General features: G+C 37.5%; 2 long non-coding RNA genes across 2 annotated transcripts; one reads left to right on the plus strand and one right to left on the minus strand.

The window, feature by feature from the left end:
* Nucleotides 1-32: 32 nt before the first annotated feature.
* On the minus strand, nt 33-5,021 carry LOC116300566 (uncharacterized). Its single transcript, XR_004197633.2, has 3 exons — nt 4,819-5,021; nt 3,200-3,334; nt 33-304 (listed from the first exon to the last, which is right to left on the minus strand). It is a non-coding gene; the product is annotated as an uncharacterized LOC116300566 (long non-coding RNA).
* A 10,653-nt stretch (nt 5,022-15,674) lies between these two features.
* LOC116300567 (uncharacterized) lies at nt 15,675-20,480 on the plus strand. The gene is made up of 3 exons (XR_004197634.1): nt 15,675-16,016; nt 18,592-18,738; nt 20,135-20,480. It is a non-coding gene; the product is annotated as an uncharacterized LOC116300567 (long non-coding RNA).
* Nucleotides 20,481-20,650: the final 170 nt, after the last annotated feature.

The following is a 20,650-nucleotide window of genomic DNA, read 5'->3' on the forward strand; positions in this document are numbered from 1 at the left end:
GTGCAAAAAGCACTAATTTAAATTTTCGACAGTTAAGCAAGTAATCCCTTTTTTATTTTCTGTTTACCATTTACTTCCTTAAGGGTCTTAAATTCGTTCTTGACATCAGAATCCCATAAGTTTTGAAAGTTACGGAAGAAATTTAGGTTTTACATTGATATACGAAAGGACCATTTCTAGAAGCACGGTGAGAATAATAACACTGGCAACCATAGCCGCAGGTACTGCAGTCACGAAAAATCAGCCATCGAGGAGTTGGTTTTGAATACCTCACTGCACAGGTTAGGCTATTGCAGTATCCACACTAGAAAGTAGAAATATCAATTTTAGTAAAACTGCTTTTTTAGGGTATTTGAAAGAGGTCTGATTTCTTATCTCAATAAATTTTGCCCATGAAGCCGATATATCCCCAGCTTGGGTAGGGGTGTGCCGCCAGGACCTCGAAACCCTGACCCTATCCCAGATCTAAAATTTTGATTTTACATACCCTACCCCAAACTAAAACTAAGAATTGAACATCCTATCCAGACTAAACCCGGTTACTCAATAGATTGCAATCAATATTTACTAACGTTTTTATTGTTTTTGTGCTGTCAGAAAGCGAAGTCTATTCGCCAGACAACAACGACCAAATTGTTAACCCTATCCCAGACAACAATGACCAAATTGTTAACCCTATCCCAGACAAAAATGACACGCTATCCCAGAAAAAACGTCAAAAAATGATACCCTACCCCAGACCCAAAAGCCGAAAAACCATACCCTATAGGGCGGCACATACCCGTATAGCAAATATAGGTGAGTAATCCCCCCCCCCCCCCTGGGGGATATATCCTATTAGTATGTACTCAAGTCGCTTTTCTTTTATTTGCCACGGGAACTAATTCACATTAACTACGTCAACCGGGTATGTTAAAGCCGGGGAGGGTATTGATAGGGACCAGAAAGGTAACGATGATTGACGGCGACGGCAAGCATACGATAGTACTAACTAAAGAATGATGTATGCCTGGTTACGGGGGATTCTGACATTACTGGAATGCTAAGTCGTGTTCTGACCAATCACATGCGAAAATGAGTTCATTTCTAAATAGCTAATCACAAGGCTGTAAACCCCCACAGCGGTCCGAAACTCCTGGAAGACTTCGTTTTTAAATTCCTGCAGAGATGCTTGAAGAACTTAGAGCATTATGTAGTTGGTTTATGATAGGGGGAATGCTTCGAGTATTAAGATGCACAATTAATGACATACACTTATTTCAATAAAGTTAGTCACCATAAACCTAGAAAGCTGGGATCGCTGAGCATCATGGGAAATGTTTCATATCAAAAAAGCTTATACACACAAAGCTTTTTAAATACAAACTGCAGCTCGATGATGCTCAGAAGAGGTGAGACTAACCGGTAAAGTATTCGCAAGTCCATGAACAGTTATGAAGCGGTTGAACGGTTTTATCTATAATCCTGGTCGGCCTCAGCTTTATATCTTTTCAGGTGACTAACTTCATTGAAATAAGTGTATAAAAGTGTATCAGACTATGGCTATTAGCCAAGATGAAATGAACTAATTCATTCTCTCTTCAGGGCCGTAGCCACCGGTACGGTTGGTCCGGTTTCAACCGATATATAAGAAAAATATAATTTTTAAAACTGAAAATTACTATAATGGATATATATAAAGATAGTAAAGGATTAAGGTAAGCGGAAGTCGGGGTGACTGGCGGGATGTCAGGGACACTAAAACGCACTCTACAAACTGCGGACTTGGAAAATACAGACTGGAAGAAAAGTAACCCACCTCCTGCTTTTCATAGCCAGCCTCCCCTTTACTTTGTGACCAGTCCCTTAATAAAACCGGCTTATCTCGTGTTCTGCTTGGTAAAATGAGGAGGCTGTGTTTCGACAGAAGCTTATGAAGCTCATTCTTCACTCGCTTATATTTTTGTCATTCTGGCGAACCATTTCATCGCATTTCTGAAATTTAGTCTCGGTATCCGGCACGAGATGGTTGACTTACATCAGTTTTTTATGTGTCTGTCCTCTTTTTGACGATAAATTGCGTCATCACGTTGTCAAAGTAGTGTGGATCCACGAGGCGTAGCCGAGGTGTAGTAGTATTTTACAAAAACAAAAGCGATAAAAACTTCTCATTTTTAGCGATCAAAACAACCAACGGAAAGAGCGCGCGCTCGTTGACATCAGCTTTGTCTATCCGTACGCTTACACAATAGAGACGTCGATCAGGTAATAAAAATCAGTATAGAAGAAACAGTTGTTGATCAATAATGGATGTCGTGTGACTGACCCGTACGTGACTACCTATACTCGTCTATAAGAAAAAAGTGCTATAACGAAATTCCAAGTGAACTATTAGGGCATGAGAAATGCTAACTTCTCTTGCGACCTCTTTCCTCCCCCAAACTTATGTCTGACACGGACTGAAGACGTGGCGGCTAGATCATATCTGACACGGAATATCTGACACTTCCTTCACTTTGGTCATTTTCTGGTCTGCGTTTGTACCTGTTTGCTGCCTAAAAGCAGCAAAGAAGACAGGGACGAATGAAAACAGCGAGCGGAAACCGATTGCGATGAAGCGATAAAAAAGCAAAGAGTACAGTGAAGACAGCGAAGAAATCATTCGATAATAAAGAAATTAAGTTTAAGTGAAGAAGAAGATGATGAAGGTGACGAGTGTTGTTCAAAACAAGATCAGATTAAACCATTTTCCATCGAAACGAAGTATAAAATTCAGAGGAAAAACTAGGTCCTAGGTTTGATCCTAAAACAGTAACTTACAAAGCAGTTCATCAAATCTAATCAAATAGTGATGTTCGTTAAAAAACGTACGCGTTGCAAATCATGTTGCCTTAAATTGAATATGTCGTTTCTTCGCATTGTTGTATGTTGGAACGGATGAATAGCGAAGAACGACTTGGGACATCCTTATATCATGACTAACAACTACTGTTATGGATAAAATCAGTCTTTGACAAACTAGCCGAGCATTAATGATGGAAATGATAAAGATACATAAAATGATGTTTGAAATACTAACTTCGCCGCAGTTAATGATAAATAGTATAGACACTTACTGATGTTTTAATCGAATTTGATCATGTTTGAAATCAAAATTTCGCCGTGCATGGCATTTTGGTATGCTCTTGCAGCAGTACTAGTACCGACTTTTATTACTTACAGTCTTTGCAGGTGTTCTTCTTCTTCTCCATGCACTTACATGTTGCGTTTCCAAAGCCATTTGAACGGCGATTAGTATGAGAACAAGCTTACAGTTCAAGTTCAACATATTGCTTCTTTAGTTCTTGATTGTCTTCTGAGAAGAAAATTGTATATCATACATGATCATATATATATATATATATATATATATAGCTTTTATTCTTGTGTTATAGCATATTTTTACCTGAAAAGTCTAGTACAGAATATATTCTAGCATAGAATATGCGCATGTCACTAGCCTACAAACCTCACTGTGCGATGCATTGATGTACAAGCTTCTATGTGGTGTTTAATGAACTGGCAGGTTTAAATGCACGAGATATAGCCAAATGGTTTAGATCTGATAAAAAACGATCTGTGAGTTTATTGAACTGCTTCAAAAATTCAGGATGATTCACAAACCTTTGGTCGAAATAAAGTGAATTTATACACTTTGCGAACATGGAATTTTATACTTAGATAGACGTTTGTACTTTAATGCCATGTGCAGTGAGGTTCGTACGTCAGTGACAAGCCGCAGTGATTCAAAAAAAGGCTCCCACTAAAGACAGTATGCGAAATTCAAGACAGTGGTGCTAGTCGACTAAGTTCTTTTGTGACGTTGCAGGTGATCGTACATGAGACTGAGCTTCATGAAGACTCTAAACTTGAATGTACTTTTATCTCTGTGGTACTATTTAGTAATCTTTACTAAGGAATAAAAGATTTATTAAGCAATTCTTTAATAGATAGATAGAAAACCTTTATTTACACAGGGTTATCCAGTCAGATATGCAAAATGCAATCTGATATCAAAAGGAGCCCTAAAATAAATACATTATAAAGAAATATATATATATATACATATATATATATATAACGATATATGAAAGTACAATAAAAATCTAACAATAAAATTATCTATATAAATACTAGAATAAATATCGAAAATATATGCAATGAATAAAGGTTCATGCACGTGACGCGTATGGTCGTTCCAAGAGGATCAAAGAGTTATAAATTTATTCATGAGTTTTTGAACGAAGTATGAAAATCTAAAAGATCATAAAATTATTTCTGAGGCTGCTCAAAAAAACTCGCAGTTCGTTCCGCATGTATCAGGTCTAAAACTTAAGCTCTTAAACCCGATAAAGCACTCCTACTCGTTTAAGTACTTTGAACCGGGTTCGAAGTAGAACAAACCGCGTATGGAAAATTACACCTATCACAAGAAATGAGATAAACAACTTTTAAAATTATCCGATTGCTTCAAGAAGTTTGTAATAGATCACATTTCTTGTTACATTTAAAGCAACCACCATTAGCTTTACTTTGTATATTCCTTAGAAAAACAGTAGACCAACGATAAACTTCCAGATATATATATATATATATATCATATATTATGACGACTGAAAACTAGACACTCTAGTAGTCCAGTAAACGATAACCACAACTTGTGGTGAAGTTCCAGACCACTACATTAGATAGTATTATCTTAACAATGCAGATAAAACCTAACAAGGCATTTAAATCAAGTCTAAACACCCTTCTTTTCAGTTGACTCATGATATTCTGAGTAGTAAATACAGTACTTACCTCAACGTATAGAGAGTTCAGCTCAGCGGCGGTGAAATAATGTATCCGTATTTTCAAAGATCGCCGTGTTCTTTAAATTTGCCTTGAATTTGACATAGCTGTTCGATGGAGTGGCTTAGTTCAACTTGTTATTTATGAACAGTTGTTGTTTCTCAAAGAGCTAGGGAATTGATTTTTGATTGACTTGTTGCGTTAAACGAGACCCTATCGTTGCATGGCAACGTGATCGACCTGAAAAGAAGGTAAAAATGCTATCTCCTTCAATAATAATTGAAAAAATCATAATTTTGCTTTTACTTCTTCGTACTTATTCTTTGTCTCAGTTTTATTTAGATATTTTTTTCTTTTTTTTAGTTTTCCATTAACTTTTCAACAAACGGATATTATTTATTATTCTGAATCAGTTTTGGTCAGTGTGAAGTAAGTAACTCAGTATTTATCAGGTATCAGTTTTAAAAAATCTTTGCTTATATTTTATTGCTTTTGAAATTGTACATGTTAATGACAACTGAAATTATTTAACGATATTTCAAAATGGGAAAAGAGCAATCAAATGTTACATGGCAGAAGATGAATGGGGTCCATCAGTCATTAACATATGTGAAATGGTTGACATTTCCCTTCTTTCAAACGTAAAAGGAATAAACGTGCATCCGTTTTATTGAATTTACGTTAAGAAAATAGCCAACTTATGTAAACTAAGCTCGTAACAAATGAGGAAGACATTTAATTGGTTGAAAAGATTTAACAACAAAAATAATGAACGAAAAGTTGTGCTTAATTTTGCCAATATGAATAAACATTTTTTTTACCGAAGGAAGATCCGCCCACAATAACTTACGGCGGCAGCGGGGGCGTACATTTGCTTGCCTTATAAACGATATCAAAGGAATACAATATGTTGACAATCGCTTTTTTCAGTTTTATTTATATTTTCATATCTTTCCTATGAATCTCTTATAAATGAGACATAAATAATGTTGTTGCGAAAATATTTCCACTACCCTACGAAACTAGACTACCGTGGGAAAAACTCAAAGCGAGTATTGCTTTAAAAATGATATTTTTCTTTTTCACGTTCGATTGTAAAAAGTCGACCAATGTTCATCATCATCGCCTTGCAGTTCCTATTTGATACTAATGTGGGTTTAGAAAAATTAAACAGCTAGTGTCAAGAGACTACGATCATATGCCCCTGTGACGAACTCGTGATAGTCAGATTTTGCGTCGAATTACTTGCACTGTGTGTTCCTTGTGCCATTCCTGTAAGTGATGATAGAGTATATTTACCTTCAAAGAGAAGTAGTTCGATCGCTTTAAATGTTCAATCTAACTGGTAAAATGAGATATAGACGTTAAATATTCTTTCAAATCCTACTTTGTTTAGTTCTTTGTTATTTTCTTAAGTTTTGCCAAGCGAATCTGTAATAAATTTATTGTCTGAACTTAAAGTGTTCGAAGGACGACTTTGAATTCGGTGGAGCCAACTGAGCCAAGTATTGGAGATGGTCCTGGCTGAAGGGGTAAAATAGGAGCTGGGATTCGCCTTTTTTGCGCCGGGACTGAGATTTAATGCGCTGGGAATGGGATTCACAAATAAAGAAAAAAAGAAAAAAAAGAAAAAAAATATCAAAAAATGAGATTGGGAATTGAGTGAAACATAGTTTGGAATTATGGGATTTAGTTAAAATAGGGCCTTTTAACCCTAACCCTGAATGAAATGAGTGCATGTTGGGAATTGACGTAGTGTGATAAAAAGGTGAAGACGTTATCGTCCAAGAGAACAAGACATCCGGAGGGCCTGGTTCACGACGCCCGAGAGGACGAAGGTAGGCCCAGGGGAGAAATGCCAAGTGTTCTCAAGGAGGAATGTGTTATGTTAAGTGAAAAACAAAAATTAACCTCAGAAGATCGTAACAACAAAGCTACTCCAGAAATTTTGAAATTTTGATATATTTTAGTACCTTTCCTGGGTATTGTCCGCCTTGGCACGTTGTTCGCCTAAAATCCAGTGGAGCTAATTATCGTTGCGTTCTAGCACGGATTTTTACTTAGAGGCGTTCAGTCATAATCCAACAGATGGTAGTTTTTCAGCCAAGTGCAAGTCGCCAATTGTCTGAATCTGCGGTTCCGCCCGTACTGAGCAGAATTACTATTGCAACAAAACTTCATCAGTAAGGTAAAACTAACCTGCCTCACGACGCTCTAAACCCAGCTCACGTTTCCTATTAGTGGTTGAACACTCCAATACTTGGCGAATTCTGCTTCGCAATGATACGAAGAGCCGACTTTGTAGGAACGAACAGCAGCGTCGCTATGAACCTTTCCTGAAACCTCTTACTTAAAACTCCTAAAGAATAAATGCTTGATATTCCATGCTATTACAGTTTGTATTCATACCGAAAATCAAAATCAAGTGAGCTTTAACCCTTTTGTTCTACATGACATTTCTGTTCTCATCGAGTTCACCTTAGGACACCTGGCGTTACCATTGTCCCAAATGTCCCGCCCTCGCCAATCTCCCAACCTGACAGTGTCTTCGACTCGGATTAGTCTGCAAAAGAGAGACCTTAAATCCAGAACGTGAGCCTTGCGGTTCGTCTCCACTTCATCCACTAAGTAAAATTGATCCTCCTTAAAGGATTTAAGTTGTGTTCATTCCAATTACAAGACTTAGAAAAGCCACGTCTTGTTATTTCTTGTCAGGCCTCATCTCAATACATTACTATCAACAGTTAAAATCACACGTAGTCTTTGGCTGTATGAAACCAAAATCCAGACTTGCCCTCCAATGAATCCTCCTTAAAGGTTCGCAGTTGCCCTCATTCCAATTACAAGCCTTAGTATCAAGCCATTTATTTATATTTCTTGTCAGGCTCGCTCTCAATACATTACTATCGACAGTTAAGATCACACGTAGTCTTTGGCTGTATGAAATCAAAATCCAGACTTGCTCTCCAATGGATCCTCGAACGTCCCCCCGAACGAACCACTGGCATGCACGCGATCCAAGAGGTTTATACTATCACAAGATCATGGCTTCGTTCTCCCGCGAGGCATAAGCTGTAAGGCTGTGCCTATCCATGCCAGAGATTCACACTTACTTTTCCATTTTCGATGTCAATGCTACCACTTCTCCGACACTTTTGCTTACGGATCTCAACAATGCAACTGCTAAATATCCCAAGAAACTAACTCATGTACTCGGCTTCAATACGAGTTATAATGCGGCTCTGCCATTTTCCTCGACGCCTTTTCAAGCACCGTTTCCCCCCACATTAATACTCCTAAACATTCCAATACTTTGAAGTTATAAGGCAATTTTTTTGTAATTATCTTTATTTATGGTTTGCTGGGAAAATTATGCAATTTTTTTTCCCACAGCGGGAATCGAACTCGGCCCACGGCGGCGAGAGCGCCGAATACTAACCACTAGGCCATGTGGGAATACGATAAATGTACGTTTACGATTGTGGTATGTTACCTTCGCATTTCCGTCGTTAGGTTGTCATTACCTTTATTTCGAATCATCATCTTTTATTCCTTTTAGGTTTGACTCTGCCAAAATAGTAGTAGTAATAGTAATAATAATAATAATAATAATAATAATAATAATAATAATAATTCAAAGTACTTGGACCGACACAATGCTGCTCTGAAGATATTATTTATTGAGAAGTGCAAAGATCTTAAATTAGTGGAAAGTGTTCCCCCTTGGTACTCACCTGTGACTCCCAAACCTATCTATGAGTCGGATGATGCTAAAGCTTTCTGGGATGTAACGGTGTATGCTGAACACACCTACGTCAAAGCCAATAGGGTGGATGTACGATTCGTGACCACAAGGCAAAGCAAGTCTGGGCAGTAGAAATGAGCTGTCCATGGATTGAGAATCGTGAAAAGAAAGTTGAGGAGAAGGCAATCAAGTACGGTGCACTACTCTTGGAGTTAAAACAACAGCACCCTGGTTACAAGGTACAGCAATGCAATATCATAATTGATGCATTGGGAGGATGGTCAAAGAAGCTAGAGCAAACTTTGAAGAAGCTTGTTGGTGCCCGATCAAAGTGTGTTTTGGAGAAGATGCAGAAAGCCATCATCTCTTACTCGCTCCATATAGCACGAACATTTAAAGTAACTGTTATATAAGCTTGAACTTTTTTTTTAACAATCTTAGGATACTGTTACAGAAGTAGTATGTGGGGACTATGGATAGACGACTCATTATATTCATAGATTCAAGAAATGCAATAACTATGGAAACGAGAGCAAAGGGGAAAGGAGGGGAGGGGAGGGGGTGCAAAGGCGCGCTAGCTCAAGCCCAATCTTGAATGAACGAAAAAAAAGTGCGCGCGCAAACCAAAAGATGAGGTGACGTCACTACATGCGCGCGCAAGTAAAAAACAAAAAACAAAAAACCAAATTTTTGAAAAAAACCTTTATTTTGGAAAATGATTACAAGAAATAATTACTGTTTAAAGATGGTCATAACTTATACATTTTCAAGAGCTTTTTTAACACCATATCCAGCACCGGCGGCTATAGCACCTCCAGCGGCAGCTTTGGCAGCAGCAATAGCAGCAGGAATGAGAAACAGGGGTAAGAATCCTCCTCTTTGACCACGTCTTCGTCGTCTCAGTTGCCGAGGAACAATGGATGGCATGAGAGAGGATGGCAAAATGCCTCCTTTCTGTTTTCGACGCCTTGTTCTTCGTCTCTTTCTTCTCATCGTCATGTTATCGCTTTGGTTTTGCCTCTATCATTAAACATGCAAGTTGCAAATTTTTTTTATAGATTCCACTCGGGTGCTTGCTTTAACTGTTTAAGCTCTTGAACAAAAAGAGTCCCCATTTCCACCACCTTTACATTTTCATATCCAAGAGTTTGATCGTATTGAGGTTCATTGTTTTAAAGAGCATAATTTCTACAAGACGAGCATTATGACTGTGTTCTGGTGGAAAAGAGAGTAAGATGGTTCGACGTCCTTCGCCAATATTTCGTAGACAAAACGCAAAAGCGTTTTTGTTCAAGGGGTCAGGTATACCAAGATCGTCCTGACGGTGATAATGTTGGATGAGATTGTTTAACGTAGAATGAAATGCCCTGGCTCTTCTTCGACTTTGATAAACCTGTTTGATGATTTCCATTTGACTGTGATAAGATTGATAGAGGTAGTAGGATGCAGTTCCCACGATGATCGGAACACGAATAAAAGTAGGAAGCGATAGCATACCTTTTTTGTATCCTAGAAGGATAAAGAGCAATAAATTCTAGAACCTTTTAAACTGAAACGGACCGTAGTGTCTGCTACCCATAAGAGGGACAATACATTTATAAGCGTGCTGCTGGTGTTCATAACATTTTTATTCGAAAAGGACACGGATAACGTCATGCCACGTTCAAAAATGGATAGGATGTTAAAAGCCTTTTGGGAAACAACAGAACCATCCAATTGCTACACAATACAATTTGAAGAGGGCGTGGCCTGGGATAGAGACAAAAACGAATATTGTCCGTGCATGTCTTGCAAGATGCCATTGATGAAAGCCGCTTACATCAATGCTCAGAATAGATCAAGTGACGTAACAGCTGCAAGTGCTGCTCTTTCTCTCGTGCAAATTCACTATGGCTAAAGGCAAATCGGAATCAGGAAATCAAAATCAGCTATCCGTAGCTAAACGCCTCGAAAGTGAGATCATGATTGTGCAAGGTATGTATAAACGATACGTACGATTGATGGTGGACCACAATTATGACTTATTAAACAAAGAATATTCGATGTACGGTTGTACCAACGATCGAAATGCAATAAAGCAAGTTGGAAACACATTGTTGGTGCTGATGAAAAACTATACGAGGCTGCTTCAGGACTATACTAGAAAATGCTTGAAATGTCAGCGCTACGACGGATGTAAACGGTCATGGAGGAGGTATCGTCACGACGACGAAGATCATGACGATTCTGATTCTGACAATGGAGCGGCAGCAAGCACCATCGAAAGTGGAGATACGGTGTACTGATGGACGCCTGAATCCTATAAATAAGAAGGATGAAAATAAAAAAAAAACATATTAGATTAATTTATGAAAGATGATGCTTTTCAAGACGTTCTGGGTAACGTATTTACTCTATTTAATATGATCAATGAAAAGGGAGAAAATGGTGAAGAGGGTGTTGATGGGGGTAAAAAAGATAATGCTCCAACTTTAATTAATCATTACCGTGTTTCTATTTTTATACAATTATTTTTTTCTTTTTCTTTTTTTGAACTAAAAAACGTGTATCACGGCAAAAAGGTTTTAGTTTAGTCTCAACTTGGCTCATAGACTCCACTGTGATTAAGCGCGAACAAAGATTCAAGTCATAGAAAACACAACGCAAAGGGGAAAATGCAAAAGAATTGTCCAAACTCAGAAAGCCACGCGTTAACAAAAGAATATTTTCTACAGTGTCAAAATTGTACCGAGGCGATAGCTCGGATCAAAACAAACACGTTTAAGGAATCCGTTTTCACCGCATTTCCCATCAACTCATTGTGATCACTGTTTCGTGGAACGGCAGTACCTTCGAAGAGATTTAGAACCAGAAATTTGGAACTACTTTAAAACAATGGAACTTAAAAAGACCCTGGATAGGATTGATGATTTAGTGCATCACTCATTCTAGAACGTTTTTATTTCGATTTTATACCAAGAAAATAGTCGTAACATGTCACTGGGACCACTTTTTGTAACTAAAAGCAAATGAAAACAAAAATGGAACTTAGATCATCACATGCACCATGACTCAACTTGAGCCTATTGGATAATATGATCATTACCTCATCTTATTCCACCTTTTATTTCAAATCGTTACCCTGATTTCCGATCAGTTGCTGCATCGAGTTGGACCTAGTAACTAGTACAAGACTAAATCATGACTTCAATCGAAACTTCTATCCACTGTTTTTGTAAAAAACCTGCCAGATCCTATTCCACCAAGAATGGCGGTAAAATGGTAAAGTGTGGAGTCGTTCTCAATTATCCTCAGATACAAGAAACACTAAAACAATTCAAAACGAAGCGTGAAAGACATGAAGCCTTACGAAGTTGGGATGTAACATGAATCTTTGCTTCCATGATGCTCAACAACTTGGTTCTTCTCATGGATATCGCATAAAAAAGTTTCCCAAGTGCGAGCATAATGTGTATGCCAAACTCTTGGTGTGCCATTCACAAGCCAACAATGGTAAAGTCTCTTGGGCCTGCCCTGTTCAATACCCTGACATTGATTGTGGTTTCTTTCAATGGGCAACGGATACAACAATTCAAAAAAAAGACAAGCGTAAGCAAGATGTTGTTGAAAGCGAAAGCGACATTAGCGATGATGAAAATGAAGGTCGTTCTTCAAAATCCAGAAAGAAGTCAAGAAAGAGAAAAATGAAAAAACTCAAATGCGAGTCATCTGATAACGACACTACTAGTGAAAGTGAATCTGAAGACCAGCGCCCCCCATTAAAGAAGAAGAAGAAAAAATAAATGCTTGGCTTAAAATGAACTCTTATCTCTAACAATTGTTTTTTAATTTTTTACCTTGTAATCATAATATATATTTCACTCATTTAAAAATAAATAAATATACGATTTTTAAAAACCCACCTGAGACTTAATTCATTCTTGACTTGTGTACTTGCGCGGGCATGTAGTGACGTCACCTCATCTTTTGGTTTGCGCGCGCACTTTTTTTTTTCCGTTCATTCAAGATTGGGCTTGAGCTAGCGCGCCTTTGCACCCCCTCCCCTCCTTTCCCCTTTTCTCTCGTTTCCATAGTTATTGCATTTCTTGAATCTATGAATATAATGAGTCGTCTATCCATAGTCCCCATATACTACTTACAGATTTATAGAACATAGAGGGTTTTTTTTGTCGCTAGAAATTTATTATAACTGATTGTATATATATATATATATATATATATTGTCTTACCTGGATTTTCAAGGAAAGACAATAGGAAAAAGGGGATACATATATATGTATATATATCGCTAAATTGTCAAAGTTTTAGCGATCCGGTGTATATATATATATATATATATATATGTATACACTCGATTGCAGAAACGTTGTAGTATACATTTATACATTTATACAAATACCTAATGAGATGCATATTGCAATTTTACTTTTCTAACCCTCAAAACCAATTGATTTATAATCTGTAGGATGTAAAACACGAGAATAAAATATTATGACGTTCATTGAATGAAACAAATAATAAATAAAGCGAGTTTTCTGTTTTGCATATCATTAAATATACTGAATAAATTAGGTATTTGTATAAATGTATACTATAACCTTTCTGCAATCAAGTGTATATATATATATTGCAATTTTGATTAATACAAACGGCTTTAATGCAATGATGATTAATGTTCAAACTTTCACTCTCGTGAGTGAACTTGTTTTGCATAAAACTGCAAAGCGTTTAATAGGTTGAGCCTAAAGAGAGAGAGAGAGAGAGAGAGAGAGAGAAACAAAAGAAAAAGTAACCACAAAGAATCACTAAGTTATCAGAGGAGAAGTGGAAGAATGTGCCTCTCTTAAGTAAAAATAACCTCCGTTTATCTAGAAATTATATTCAGTATGTTCACCAACTGAGATCTGACTGAGTTGACGCTCAATAACAATAACACGGTAGACTACGAATAAAGCAAAATATCCTATCCAGAGTAGCTCATGAGCAATGTTCATACCACTTTTGTCATAAGTCATATTACTGACTGTTTTGGTTTTACTGTCCTCGGAGTGATTGATTGTTTTAGAAGGGCACATATAAATAAGCGAAGAACGAGTTCAGAATTGAGCCCAGCTCAAACGAAACTTCCAAGAAGAACGACTTCAGAACTGATTTTAAACTCAACCAATTGCAAAACTTCCAATGTTTCACTTTACATCAATAAAACCGTTTACAATATGACATAGCGTAGAGGTATTAAAAAGTAAACACATTCCCGCCTCTTGACTTTAGCGCTGTTCATTTAAAACAACACTTGGTAGGCCAGCCAACGCTTTGGTACTTAGCTTTGAATCCCGCGGGTCTATTACCCACAATGCACCCGATATAGTTATATACTATATACTTGGTTGGATCAGAATTTCTGCATATCGCTGTATATATATATAAAACTAAAACTATACTAATATTAAAATGTATGATTAAAAACAATAGTATAAAATTATTAGCGATATAAACGACAACTGCGAAAGCCATCTTAAATAAAAAGGTTTTCAATAATTTCTTAGAATTAATCACAGTTGGAGCTGTCCTGACCTCCAAAGGTAGCTTGTTCCATAAATGAGGTGCAGCTACCATAAATGATCGCCATCTCCTAATGTCTTATATGTTTTAAAATTAACATGTTCAAGTAATATTCCATTGCTATTTGAACGTAAACTATATCTACTCTCTTTTTTAATGTTAATAAGATCCCTTAAGTATTTAGGAACACAGCCATTGAAAACCTTGTATATCAAAAACAACATCAAAACTTCTATACAAAAAGTAACAGGCAGCCAATGCAAATTATACAGTAACGGTGTTATCCTACAATATTTAGATTCATTATGAATTAATCTGGCTGCAGCATTTTGCACTCTTTGAAATTTGTGCAGTAATCTGTCCTGCTAGTAACAAAGCCATATTGACAAGTTTTTGAGTAGATTCCTTGGACAAGTATTTTCGTATTTTCCTAATGTTATACAAATAGTAGAAATAATGCAGGAGAGCAAGTCTTGTTAATGTGTGAGTTCATTGATAGTGTAGAGTCGAACCACACCCCTAAGTTCTTTACAGTCGATGCAGGTGTTATTTCTGAATCGCCAATAGTAACGCTATTGAGTTGAACTTTAGCCAGTTGCTGTTTAGTGCCAATCACAATACACTCAGTTTTGTCATCGTTAAGAAGCAGTTTATCAGTAGTAAACGGGAAGGATGTGTAAAACAAAAAAATTACAATAAATCAAGTTATTTTTCGCGGTTCATAATCAAAAATCTTATAAAAATATAACCGATTCGAACTTATTCCAGTAACGGCTTGAGTATCGAGTCGGCGGTTGAATCAGTATTGACTTAACGAGCGTCACGCGGTCGCGTTCATGTTTGTACAAACGGCTGCGGTTACTAGAGTTCAAATCGGTTATATTAAACCTTTTGACCTTTAAAGTTAAACAACAATTTTGCAGTAAAGTAACACAAAGACAGACAGTCAAGCAAGATAAGTAACATATATATAACGATTTTTGATTCAATCAATGGAAGAAGGAAAACAGTATAAAAATCTAACCACTCTATGTGTCCTAGTGCCCTTGGTCGCACTGTAGTAGTCTTTGGAAGTAAGCTTAGGTTTGCATGTAAGTTTTCTAGATCGCGACGAGCTGAACTTGACCTCGTCGATAAAGCCATATATTTTCGACAAGAAGCTTCATTTTTAGTAAAATTGCTTATATATACTAGAGCATTTTAGCCATAATTCATCGAATAAAGTCGCAGAATAAAGCAATAAACATTGTACAAAATGCCGTCAAGCCCACCAACCAATCAGCGCGCGAGTTATTTTTATGGACGGGAAGATCCATATCCCGATGACTGAGCCTCAGGTAATACAAAATGCTTGAATGTGCATTAATATAGTAATGTTGATAATTTTCAGAAATGATAAACGATAGGTTCGATCCTTATCGCGGTAATGACGGAATGGGTTTCTGGTTTATTTTGTACTATGTTTTTGTAAACTTGATTTCAGACATTTTTCTCCCTTGGTATGTTATTGTTTATGACGTGTATAAAACCTCCTTTTATCTAGAGCGAATGAGAAAATATATCGACATCAGTCTAAACAGACGGAAGCATAAAAATAATGGTTTTTCAGTAGCTGTTTTAACCAATACAGACCACTATAAGAATCGAGGTTACTCATCAGAAGAAGTGCTCAGTTAAATCAACAGCAAAAGATACCGAGAAACCTAAGCATGATTGGTATCAGATGTGATGACAGTTAACTCATTTTCTAGTAAATCACCGTGGAAGTAGTTACGTATTAGAAGAGGCAAATTTGACTTTCTTCTAGTCAGTACTACTCCAATCAATAAGAGCACATCACTGGAACAATTTTGTTTTATGATTATACCATACATTAATTGCAGGAGCCGCATCAGTCGAGGTGAGAGATTTTTTTAGGAATGGGCATAAAAGAAATCTGTCTAACTGTTTATCATACGTTCAACAACACTGTTTGGCGCCAAAACTAGATACAAGGTTTTACTTTGCTACTGATTAGAACATGATGTTTGTGGATATGGGCCATGCATGTGGTCTGTATGGGTACATGCCGTTTGTATCACAAGCTTATCACAGGCCTACTCCGGAACAAGACGCCGGTGGCAGCGATTTTGGTTGACTTTGGTTGATTTTGGTTGGAAATATCTTCTGAAAAGGTTTGAATCGTAGAATAGAAGATATATTTGAAGTACTGTTTAATAGACGGGGTACTTTATCAGGCTTAAAAGTATGATACAGTGGGACCTTTATTAAGCGGTCACCCTTGGGACCAGAAAAATGGCCGCTCAATAGAGTTTGGCCGCTTAATAGAGGTTCAATAAAAAAATCGTGTTTTCGGCAATTAACTATATTGTTTTGAATTTACACAGTAAAATGGATCGTTCGACTCTTAATACACTGTTAATTAGAATTACTTTTAGATATAACAAAACACAATTAGCGATTAGTGCGCATAGGAGGTCTACTCGGAGCCAAGCCACAAAAATGAGATACAGAATGGTGAAACTGTTCTTGGGCATGTCCTAGAACCTGGACTGGACTCTGGACTGGACTCTGGACTGGACTCTGGACTGGACTCTGGACTGGACTCTGGACTGGACTCTGGACTGGACTCTGGACTGGACTCTGGACTGGACTCTGGACTGGACTCTGGACTGGACTCTGGACTGGACTCTGGACTGGACTCTGGACTGGACTCTGGACTGGACTCTGGACTGGACTCTGGACTGGACTCTGGACTGGACTCTGGACTGGACTCTGTGCTTTCTATCTTGGACTAGACTTCCAGTTCTCTTCTCTTCTATACTTATACACATTTAAGGCTATATCATTTATTTTCGGCAATGTTCGGTGTGTGTGTGTGTGTGTGTGTGTGGCCGGAAGCGAAAATCTCAAGTGACATGGCTGGGAATTATAAGTTGTCAATCCTGACAGTTTGCTGTTTATTCATGACCCCCATGTTATCAGAGCCCAAAAGCAAAGAAATTCTTGCTCCTTTCTTGACATAATATATTTTTCAAAAACAAAAGTTTTACTAAATTTAAAGTGGGGATTTCTACATGTTTCTACGAAAAAACCGCTGAAGATTGAATGACAGATAACTGAGGCAAAGAGAGCTACAAAACTAGCTAAAATTTATCAAAAAAAAAAACCAGATAAAGAAAGGTCTATCTTAAGGTATCAGGATACCTTAAGATAGCCGCTTTGCGCGGAAGCCGAATTTCGCGCTGTCTTTTCAACATTATTCTATAAAAGCTAGATAAACGTAGGTTTCGAAAATATATTTTAAGCCGTTCTTGAGCAGAAAAAAATTATAATGCTCAAAGTCGAATCCTACCTATCATCGATGGGCATGTTCCAACAGGATCAGAATTTCCGCCATGACCACAAAAAACACATCAGCATACTCTGATGAGCTTCAAGACGGTGTCTCAGATTTTTGATAGCTTTTTTAGAACGAGCGCAAACACGCGTCAAACTGTCAGGATTGACAACTTATAACTACCAGCCATGTAACTTGAGGTTTTCGCACACACAAAGAACATTGCCGAAAATAAATGATATAATCTTAAATGTGTATAAGTATTGAAGAGAATGAATGATGAAAAGATGTATAATTTTCATGTAAAACTGAAAGTCTAGTCCAAGATGAAAAGTCCAGAGTCCAGTCCAGAGTCCAGTCCAGAGTCCAGTCCAGGTTCTAGGACACGCCCTGTTCTTGGGCATATTCCAAAATTTATGGCTTTATGAGTGTTAAAATTTTTAAAGAGAGCGACGAATCAAAGCAAAGTTGTTGTGAAAGGCAAGCGTGTGAACAGAGGGGTAGGTTACGGTATGGAAATTCCAAGTGAGTACTGCTTCACAGGAGACGAGTTCTCTATTCAATGGCTTAAAACAAAACTTGAGGAGCAAGGATTTTTATAGACGTAAACTATTGTTATCTTGTAGCAGAACAGAACGCAGAGCTTTAGTACTTTAAATTTTTATATGCTGTGGTAAAGAGCGGATATTTACGTCTTGTTTGATTGTCGTTATAGCTAATTAACCTCATGTTACAACGAATTAAATTACAATTATCCTGTCATTATCAATTGTCGCCTATTCATTCTAACATCTCACGTAAAACACTTTAACACGAGGCTTACTGGCCGCTTAACAGAGGTAATAAAAGCAATAAATATTATATTACTGGTTGCGGTAGGAAAATATAACGACCGTGACCGCCTAATAGAGGTGGCCGTTGAATAAAGGGTGACCCATTAATAGGTGGCCGCTTAATAGAGGTCCCACATAGTAACTGAAAAATTAGCTAAAGTTTGAAGGTATCCCAGAGTAACCCCATCTCCCCCTTTCCCTAGCCCGAGTTGGCTTGATGGTCTCTTCTCCACAGCCACAAGCATTCCGCTAGCTTTCATTAACGCCTGTTAAATTTACATTGTGTTTTCCGTATATTTCAGAATAAAACATTGAAAAGAATGGCCGTTAAAGGAAAGCTTGCTCTTCTTTTTGTTGTGATTACTGCATTCATCCTAGAGTCGTCAGCGGACCCAACAATGTGGCGCAGGCGTCGAAGACGACAATCCAGTATTATCCCTTCTGGATGGGTAGGATTGATTGATTATTATCGTAACACTCTCTACTTTCACATCCCCATAATCCTTTACGTCTTTGGGGAGTAACCAGAGGGTAAAAACCCACTTATTTTGCTGAAGGTTGATCAGACAATGTTGACAATACCTTGTTTGGTATCCAAAAAATAAATGAAGAAGTAAAAAACAGAAAAAGATAGAAGCTTGAAGACGTTTAAATTAATTTTTAAACATTTCTTCGTAAGTCAATACATTATGTAACACCAAACCTCTTGATGTTCTGTACGGGCAAACTATATCGTAACTCAGAATAAACTGATAATCAGTATTGTACAGATAAAAGCAGGTCAATCAATTGAAGAACGTTTCAATTTGGGACAGCCTTTTGATAGGTTGCAACCCAAGGTGCAAAGAATTATGGGATATGGGAAAGTAGAGAATATGGCTTTTGAAATTTGTGCAGTTGCATGAGGATTAAATTAGTTTGCCAATTCGTCCTTCCCTGGTCTAACCATCCATTCATTCATCCAAACCCATCAATTCGACCCCTGTACGTATCATCTCTACCCATTTCAGTTTCGTTATTCATTTTCAATACGTACAAATAAATGAGATGCATGTTTACTATCAGTTGCCATGCAATAACGTAATGTTTGTAAAGGGTGTTTATGCTGGAAAAAAATACGACTATATAGATAAGTGACCTTTTATAATATCCACGATAACTCGAATATATAACCCAATCCGTCTCTTTAGCGCTGTCGCAGGCTTTTAAGCAGTAGAGTGCAAACCATATAGTATAGAGTGAAGTCCCTAAACCCGTGAAATAGAATAGAACCTAATTCCATTGTGTCTTTTTGTGTGTCTATTTGACTCGTATTTTTCATTTAATGGGTTAAATGCCTTCTCTTTATCCGTGAAACTACGCAGTATGTTTAATAGATAACAAAAACAGCCAAAGCACCATATAACCGGGACAAGTAGAAAACGTTAACAATAGTTCGGACGATAAAACAATCATTGAATTCGGTTATCACCAAACATCGTGATTCGTTAATGTCTCGCGAGCAGTTATATGCCTCTGCATGACTTTGGCATCAGCAAATAATTGCTCTCTCTCCAACAAATCAAGATATTACACTAAACGTCGTCCAGTAACTGTCTATTATTAGTATTATGATTTTGCAATTGCGCCACTTGCACGAATTTCACATTACAAATCATATTCATAGGATAATTTATTCAATTGTTTGCGCGGTGTAAAATACTGGGCATGCTGAAGCTGCATAACCACCATAACAATGCTTGCTTGTGTCGGGTAGGGGTAGGGGGTTACAACATGCGATATTTTCTGATTTTATGTCGTCTATCTTTCACTTCTCGTCCTTTTAACCTTATATTTGTTCCACAGTGCGGTGGGTGCAAAGGAGAAGTCTGTCGCATCATTGTACCTGGTAGTGCTGATGAGATACTCAATGACTGTGACTGTGGTGTTGAATGCTTTTGCTCTTACGACTTCACAACAGACAAGGGTGTTGAAGTGTATAGATGCAAAGCTGGCAAACGTTAGCTAGACAAGAATACATGATATGTTCTTCAATTGTCACAGTTTATATAATACATAAGTTATCTAATAAGATACCGTAAACCTCCAACAATACCTCCCCCCTCCCCATTTAAGACGCTTCGCGTTACTAACCCTCACAGATATAAGCCTATGGAGCTACTTTAGAAAAGACCTGTAAATTACACACTAAACCAACAGATAAAAACTAAGGAGTACTGTTTTGATATCATAATTAATAGCACCTTGAAAGTTACTGTCAACCTTCGCGGGGTACTCTCAGTTGCGCGTCTAAAGTAAAGGTTAACAAGCCGTGTATCGCTTTAAAGCATAGACGGTACCCTACCCCGGTTAAGCCAGCAG

The sequence above is a fragment of the Actinia tenebrosa genome, unplaced genomic scaffold, assembly GCF_029948245.1.
Source record: "Actinia tenebrosa isolate PJP-AT-01 unplaced genomic scaffold, QUT_ActTen_1.0 PGA_scaffold5__44_contigs__length_20552954, whole genome shotgun sequence".
Lineage (NCBI taxonomy): Eukaryota > Metazoa > Cnidaria > Anthozoa > Actiniaria > Actiniidae > Actinia > Actinia tenebrosa.